Source organism: Macaca thibetana, chromosome 10, assembly GCF_024542745.1.
Source record: "Macaca thibetana thibetana isolate TM-01 chromosome 10, ASM2454274v1, whole genome shotgun sequence".
Taxonomy (NCBI): domain Eukaryota; kingdom Metazoa; phylum Chordata; class Mammalia; order Primates; family Cercopithecidae; genus Macaca; species Macaca thibetana.
In genome coordinates this window covers 93738199-93746963 of record NC_065587.1, presented here as the reverse complement: position 1 = coordinate 93746963, position 8765 = coordinate 93738199, and the positions used below count along the sequence as shown (strand labels likewise).

General features: G+C 43.6%; 1 long non-coding RNA gene across 2 annotated transcripts in view; it reads left to right on the top strand.

Moving 5' to 3' along the window:
• The window catches only part of LOC126929328 (uncharacterized), a 65953-nt gene that overhangs the window by 41492 nt on the left and 15696 nt on the right, over window positions 1-8765 (top strand). The window lies entirely within an intron of this gene.

The following is an 8765-nucleotide window of genomic DNA, read 5'->3' as shown; positions in this document are numbered from 1 at the left end:
ATGGGGTTTCAACGTATTGACCAGGCCCGTCTCAAACTCCTGACCTCAGGTCATCCACCCACCTCAGCCAAAGGACTGGGATTACAGGCATGAGCCACCATGCCTGGCCTAGTTGTTTGTGTTTAATGAGTAATGAATGCCTTTAATATACCAAAATACAGTGCAAAGAAGTTGTACCATTCCCAAGATAATTGTAGAGTTTATTAAAAATATTAATAGGGTCAAAGGTGTGGTTTATTCATGGGACACAAGTTTTTTGTTTTTTTTTTTTATTATACTTTAAGTTCTAGGGTACATGTGCATAACATGCAGGTTTGTTACATGTGTATACATGTGCCATGTTGGTGTGCTGCACCTATTAACTCGTCATTTACATTAGGTATATCTCCTAATGCTATCACTCCCCACTCCCCACTCCCCACAATAGGCCCCGGTGTGTGATGTTCCCCTTCCTGTGTCCAAGTGATCTCATTGTTCAATTCCCACCTATGAGTGAGAACATGCCGTGTTTGGTTTTCTGTTCTTGTGATAATTTGCTGAGAATGATGGTTTCCAGCTGCATCCATGTCTCTACAAAGGACATGAACTCATCCTTTTTTATGGCTGCATAGTATTCCATGGTGTATATGTGCCACATTTTCTTAATCCAGTCTGTCACTGATGGACATTTGGGTTGATTCCAAGTTTTTGCTATTTTGAATAGTGTCACAATGAACATACGTGTGCATGTGTCTTTATAGCAGCATGATTTATAATCCTTTGGGTATATACCCAGTAATGGGATGGCTGGGTCAAATGGTATTTCTAGTTCTAGATCCTTGAGGAATCGCCACACTGTTTTCCACAATGGTTGAACTAGTTTACAGTCCCACCAACAGTGTAAAAGTGTTCCTATTTCTCCACATCCTCACCAGCACTTGTTGTCTCCTGACTTTTTAATGATTACCATTCTAACCAGTGTGAAGTGGTATCTAATTGTGGTTTTGATTTGCATTTCTCTGATAGCCAGTGATGATGAGCATTTTTTCATGTGTCTGTTGGCTGTATGAAAGTATTCTTTTGAGAAGTGTCTTTTCATATCCTTTGCCCACTTTTTGATGGGGTTGTTTGTTTTTTTCTTGTAAATTTGTTTGAGTTCTTTGTAGGTTCTGGATATTAGCCCTTTGTCAGATGAGTAGATTGCAAAAATTTTCTCCCATTCTATAGGTTGCCTGTTCACTCTGATGGTAGTTTCTTTTGCTGTGCAGAAGCTCTTTAGTTTAATTAGATCCCAGTTGTCAATTTTGGCTTTTGTTGCCATTGCTTTTGGTGTTTTAGACATGAAGTCCTTGCCCATGTCTATGTCCTGAATGGTATTGCCTAGGTTTTCTTCTAGGGTTTTTATGGTTTCAGGTCTAACATTTAAGTCTCTAATCCATCTTGAATTAATTTTTATATAAGGAGTAAGGAAAGGATCCAGTTTCTGCTTTCTACTTATGGCTAGCCAATTTTTCCAGCACCATTTATTAAATAGGGAATCCTTTCCCCATTTCTTGCTTTTGTCAGGTTTGTCAAAGATCAGATGGCTGTAGATGTGTGGTATTATTTCTGAGGGCTCTGTTCTGTTCCATTGGTCTATATCTCTGTTTTGGTACCAGTACCATGCTGTTTTGGTTACTGTAGCCTTGTAGTATAGTTTGAAGTCAGGTAGTGTGATGCCTCCAGCTTTGTTCTTTTGGCTTAGGATTGTCTTGGCAATGCGGAGTTTTTTTTGGTTCCATGTGAACTTTAAAGCAGTTTCTTCCAATTCTGTGAAGAAAGTCATTGGTAGCTTAATGGGGATGGCATTGAATCTATAAATTACCTTGGGCAGTATGGCCATTTTCATGATATTGATTCTTCCTATCTGTGAGCATGGTATGTTCTTCCATTTGTTTGTGTCCTCTTTTATTTCCTTGAGCAGTGTTTTGTAGTTCTCGTCGAAGAGGTCCTTTACTTCCCTTGTAAGTTGGATTCCTAGGTATTTTATTCTCTTTGAAGCTATTGTGAATGGGAGTTCATTCATGATTTGGCTCTCTGTTTGTCTGTTACTGGTGTGTAAGGATGCTTGTGATTTTTGCACATTGATTTTGTATCCTGAGACTTTGCTGAAGTTGCTTATCAGCTTAAGGAGATCTTGGGCTGACATGATGGGGTTTTCTAAATATACAATCATATCATCTGCAAACAGGGACAATTTGACTTCTTCTTTTCCTAACCAAATACCCTTTATTTCTCTCTCTTGCCTGATTGCCCTAGCCAGAACTTCCAGCACTATGTTGAATAGGAATGGTGAGAGAGGGCATCCCTGTCTTGTGCCAGTTTTCAAAGGGAATGCTTGCAGTTTTTGCCCATTCAGTATGATATTGGCTGTGGGTTTGTCATAAATAGCTCTTATTATTTTGAGATATGTTCCATCAATACCAAATTTATTGAGAGTTTTTAGTATGAAGGGCTGTTGAATTTTGTCGAAGGCCTTTTCTGCATCTATTGAGATAATCATGTGGTTTTTGTCATTGGTTCTGGATTACATTTATTGATTTGCATATGTCAAACCAGTTTTGCATCCCAGAGATAAAGCCTACTTGATCATGGTGGATAAGCTTTTTGATGTGCTGCTGGATTTGGTTTGCCAGTATTTTATTGAGGATTTTTGCATCAATGTTCATCAGGGATATTGGTCTGAATTTCTCTTTTTTTGTTGTGTCTCTGCCAGATTTTGGTATCAGGATGATGTTGGCCTCATAAAATGAGTTAGGGAGGTTTCCCTCTTTTTCTATTGATTGAAATAGTTTCAGAAGGAATGGTACCAACTCCTCCTTGTACCTCTGGTAGAATTCGGCTGTGAATTCATCTGGTCCTGGACTTATTTTGGTTGGTAGGCTATTAATTATTGCCTTAATTTCAGAGCCTGCTATTGGTCTATTCAGGGATTCAACTTCTTCCTGGTTTAGTGTTGGGAGAGTGTAAGTGTCCAGGAAATTATCCATTTCTTCTAGGTTTTCTAGTTTATTTGCATAGAGGTGTTCATAGTATTCTCTGATGGTAGTTTGTATTTCTGTGGGGTCAGTGGTGATATCCCCTTTATCATTTTTTATTGCAACTATTTGATTCTTCTCTCTTTTCTTCTTTATTAGTCTTGCTAGAGGCCTATCAATTTTGTTGATCTTTTCAAAAAACCAGCTCCTGGATTCGTTGATTTTTTGAAGGGTTTTTTGTGTCTCTATCTCCTTCATTTCTGCTCTGATCTTAGTTATTTCTTGCCTTCTGCTAGCTATTGAATGTGTTTGCTCTTGCTTCTCTAATTCTTTTAATTGTGATGTTACGGTGTCAATTTTAGATCATTCCTGCTTTCTCTTGTGGGCATTTAGTGCTATAAATTTCCCTCTACACACTGCTTTAAATGTGTCCCAGAGATTCTGGTATGTTGTATCTTTGTTCTCATTGGTTTCAAAGAACATCTTTATTTCTGCCTTCATTTCGTTATGTACCCAGTAGTCATGCAGAAGCAAGTTGTTCATTTCCATGTAATTGAGTGGTTTTGATTGAGTTTCTTATTCCTGAGTTCTAGTTTGATTACACTGTGGTCTGAGAGACAGTTTGTTATAATTTCTGTTCTTTTACATTTGCTGAGGAGTGCTTTACTTCCAACTATGTGGTCAATTTTGGAATAAGAGTGACGTGGTGCTGAGAAGAATGTATATTCTGTTGATTTGGGGTGGAGAGTTCTGTAGATGTCTATTAGGTCTGCTTGCTGCAGAGTTGAGTTCAATTCCTGGATATCCTTGTTAACTTTCTGTCTCGTTGATCTGTCTCATGTTGACAGTGGGGTGTTAAAGTCTCCCATTATTATTGTATGGGAGTCTAAGTCTCTTTGTAAGTCTCTAAGGACTTGCTTTATGAATCCGGGTGCTCCTGTATTGGGTGCATATATGTTTAGGATAGTTAGCTCTTCTTGTTGAATTGATCCCTTTACCACTATGTAATGGCCTTCTTTGTCTCTTTTGATCTTTGTTGGTTTAAAGTCTGTTTTATCAGAGACTAGCATTGCCATGCCTGCTTTTTTTTGTTTTCCATTTGCTTGGTAAATCTTCCCCCATCCCTTTATTTTGAGCCTATGTGTGTCTCTGCATGTGAGATGGGTCTCCTGAATACAGCAGACTGATGGGTCTTGACTCTTTATCCAATTTGCCAGTCTGTGTCTTTTAATTGGACCATTTAGTCCATTTACATTTAAGCTTAATATTGTTATGTGTGAACTTGATCTTGCCATTATGATATTAGCTGGTTAGTTTGCTCGTTAGTTGATGCAGTTTCTTCCTAGCATCGATGGTCTTTACATTTTGGCATGTTTTTGCAATGGCTGGTACCAGTTGTTCCTTTCCATGTTTAGTGCTTCCTTCAGGATCTCTTGTAGGGTAGGCCTGGTGGTGACAAAATCTCTAAGCATTTGCTTATCTGTAAAGGATTTTATTTCTCCTTCACTTATGAAACTTAGTTTGACTGAATATGAAATTCTGGGTGAAAATTCTTTTCTTTAGTAATGTTGAATATTGGCCCCCACTCTCTTCTGGCTTGGAGAGTTTCTGCCAAGAGATCTGCTGTTAGTCTGATGGACTTCCCTTTGTGGGTAACCCGACCTTTCTCTCTGGCTGCCCTTAACATTTTTTCCTTCATTTCAACTTTGGTGAATCTGACAATTTTGTGTCTTGGAGTTGCTCTTCTCGAGGAGTGTCTTTATGGCATTCTCTGTATTTCCTGAATTTGAATGTTGGCCTGCCTTACTAGGTTGGGGAAGTTCTCCTGGATGATATCCTGCAGAGTGTCTTCCAACTTGGTCCCATTTTCCCCATCACTTTCAGGCACACCAGTCAGACGTAGATTTGGTCTTTTCACATAATCCCATATTTCTTGGGGGCTTTGTTCATTTCTTTCCACTCTTTTTTCTCTATACTTCTCTACTCATTTCATTTCATTCATTTGATCTTCAATCACTGATACTCTTTCTTCCAGTTGATCAAGTCGGTTACTGAAGCTTGTGCATTTTTCACGTAGTTCTTTGTCATGGTTTTCATCTCTATCAGTTTGTTTATGGTCTTCTCTGCATTGATTATTCTAGTTATCCATTCATCCATTCTTTTCTCAAGGTTTTTAGTTTCTTTGCACTGGGTACATAGTTCCTCCTTTAGCTCTGAGAAGCTTGATCGACTGAAGCCTTCTTCTCTCAACTCGTCAAAGTCATTCTCCATCCAGCTTTGTTCCATTGCTGGCAATGAGCTGCATTCCTTTGGAGGGGGAGGTGCGCTCTGATTTTTTGAATTTCCAGCTTTTCTGCACTGCTTTTTCCCCATCTTTGTGGTTTTATCTGCCTTTGGTCTTTGATGATGATGATGTAATGATGGGGTTTTGATGTGGTTGTCCTTTCTGTTTGTTAGTTTTCCTTCTAACAGTCAGGACCCTCAGCTGCAGGTCTTTTGGAGTTTGCTTGAGGTCCACTCCAGACCCTGTTTGCCTGGGTATCAGCAGCGGAGGCTGCAGAAGATAGAATATTGCTGAAGAGTGAGTGTTGCTGTCTGATTCTTGCTCTGGAAGCTTCATCTCAGAGGTGTACCTAGCTGTGTGAGGTGTGAGGTGTCGGTCTGCACCTAGTGGGGGATATCTCCCAGTTAGGCTACTCAGGGGTCAGGGACCCAGTTGAGCAGGCAGTCTGTCCATTCTCAGATCTCAGCCTCCGTGCTGGGAGAACCACTGCTCTCTTCAAAGCTGTCAGACAGGGACTTTTACATCTGCAGAGGTTTCTGCTGCTTTTTGTTTAGCTATGCCCTGTCCCCAGAGGTGGAATCTACAGAGGCAGGCAGGCGTCCTTGAGCTGTGGTGGGCCCCACCCAATTCGAGCTTCCTGGCAGCTTTGTTTACCTACTTAAGGCTCAGCAATGGTGGGTGCCCCTCCCCCAGCCTCGCTGCTGCCTTGCAGTTAGATCTCAGACTGCTGTGCTAGCAATGGGGGAGGCTTCGTGGGTGTGGGACCCTCTGGGCCAGGTGTGGGATATAATCTCCTAGTGTGCCGTTTGCTAAGACCTTTGGCAAAATGCAGTATTAGAGTGGGAGTTACCCAATTTTCCAGGTGTTGTGTGTCTCAGTTTCCCTTGGCTAGGAAAAGGAATTCCCTTCCCCCATGCGCTTCCCAGGTGAGGTGATGCCTCGCCCTGCTTCAGCTCTTGCTGGTCGGGCTGCATCCGCTGACCAGCACTGACTGTCCGACATGCCCCAGTGAAATGAACCCAGTACGTAAGTTGAAAATGCAGAAATCACCCATCTTCTGTGTCGCTCACGCTGGGAGCTGGAGGCAGGAGCTGTTCCTATTCGGCCATCTTGGGCGCTCCCCCAATTTTTTTTTTTTTTTTTGTGACAGAGTCTCACTCTGTCACCCAAGCTAGAGTGCAGTGGTGCGATCTCGGCTTATTGAAACCTCCACCTCCTGGGTTCAAGCAATTCTCCTGCCTCAACCTCTTGAGTAGCTGGGATTACAGGTGCCTGCCACCATGCCTAGCTAATTTTTGTATTTTTAGTAGAGGCGGGGATTTCACCATATAGGCCAGGCTGGTCTTGAACTCCTGACCTCAGGTGATCCGCCCACCTTGGCCTCCCAAAGTGCTGGGATTACAAGTGTGAGCCACTGCTCCTGGCTAGGACACAAGTTTAAAATTGTATAAAGAACTTTAACATTTTAAAATTCTGACAGTGTAACTCAGAATTACACTGTTTTATACCAGCGGAGACTTTTATACCAACTTTGGAGATCTCTCCGAAGTCTGAATTTGTTGAGGCCTCAGATAACATGGCCCTTGTGTCCCATGAGCTCTGATGTTGGCAGTTGATTCTAAGTGGGCTCCCACCACGTTGCACAGAGCAGAAGCAATGCCAGGATGCAGTTTGTACATATGGGACCCCGACTTGTCGCCTGGCTCACTCAAAGGCCTGCCAGCACTCTCCTGTGCCTGCAAATGACAAAGCTTTAGCATTCACCAAGCGGGAGGTGACAGGTCCTTCCCATCTCTTTCTATTCATGGCTTCAAATTAATAATTAGTCGCCTGAAAAATGAGCCAATCTGTCTCATGGAGGGTAAGAACCATGAGCCAAGGCAATTAGCGTCTTGGTTCTGGCTGCCTTGGGAATTTAATTTAGTCATACAGCCCATTTAAGGTTTCCAAATCTTGTTGTCTCCTGAAGGGGGAAGTCATGATTGTTAAATGAGGGGAACACCCCCCGGGGACCCATATGTTGACGATGTGCTGCGTCCTGGGCTGGCCTGGGGCACAGGGCTGGGCAGCTTTTGTGGCGTCCACATGCCTGCTCTATTCTTCTCCAGGACTCAGCAGCTGGCTCCAGGCAGCACAGCCCTTAACCACCCGTGGAGGGAGTGGCCACTGCCCCCAAATAGTTGCACACTTGAGCAGTCCTTTTGTCTGCTTAGAAGACATTCCAACTGCCCATAAGCAGTTGGTCTTTGCACAAAGGAGGGTGTCCATGGAGCAAGGCAGTCTGTCTGTGCAGCATATTGTTGAGTAGTTGTGAATCTGCAAGCCGGCAGTTAGTAAGTCATCCCCAGCACGGAAGGTGAGCATGGAATGGATGCAAGGCTGGCGAGGACAGAGGCCGAGGAGAGGACTCAAGGAGAGGATTAAACCAGACAATTTAATTAGGGAGATGTGAAGAGTCACAGAATCAAGATATTGGGGCTCCAGGGGGAACTTAAGGAATGATCTAGGTCTTTTCTCTCTCAGGAACCACTCAAGCCTGATGATACTGAATCCTCAGACGGGGTCTCACTCTGTTGTCGAGCTGCAGTGCAGTGGTGCAATCATAGCTCACTGCAGCCTTGACCTCCTAGGCGTAAGCAATCCTCTTGCCTTAGCCTCCTGAGTAGCTGGGGCTACAGGCATGCGCTACCTTACTCTGCTAATTTTTTTTTTTAAATTTTTTTGTAGATACAGGGCTCACTATGTTGCCCAGGCAGGTCTTGAACTCCTGGCCTCAAGTAATCCTCCCACCTCGGCTTCCCAAAGTGCTGGGATTTGGGTGTGAGGCACGGCACCCAGCAGAATTCTCTTTCGGAGAAATTCCAAGGCCTGGATTTAACAACTGTTGCTGGGAGAAAGTTCTTTGAATCATTCTGATTAAAAAATCTGCTTCTCCTTTCACAAGTGGTCATCAAGAACAGCTGGTTTTCTGTCTAAGAGGCTTCCGAGATTTGCAAAACGGTGGCTAATGATGACAACAGCAACAGCAGGGAGCACAGAAAACTCCACAGGCCTGGGCTGGGTTCATCGCACAGCCTCCATCTCTGGACGCCCTGTGAGGATCCTGTTATTATCCACATTTTAGAGATGAGGAAACTGAGGCTTAAAAGGGCTAAGTGACCAGCCCATTGACACAGCGATTCGAGCTTAGGCTGGCTCATCCCAGGCCTGGACTGCCCACCTCTCTCTCCTTTTGCAGCCGACCTGGCTGCCAGCTCTCGTCCTTCCTCTGCAGGGTTTGACTTTTCCCTCCTCTGTTCCCCAGGCGGTCCCGGGCACTGCCTGGAGTCTCACGGTATGCAGGGCCAGGCAGAGGAGCTGCTGACTGCAGCTTCGCTGTAATCTACCGATCCTAACAGCAGCTCGCACCGGGCTGGCACAGCTAACACGTGCGCACCGGGATGCGCGGAAAACCGAGTGACGCCAGCAAAGAGCCAGGGAGAGCA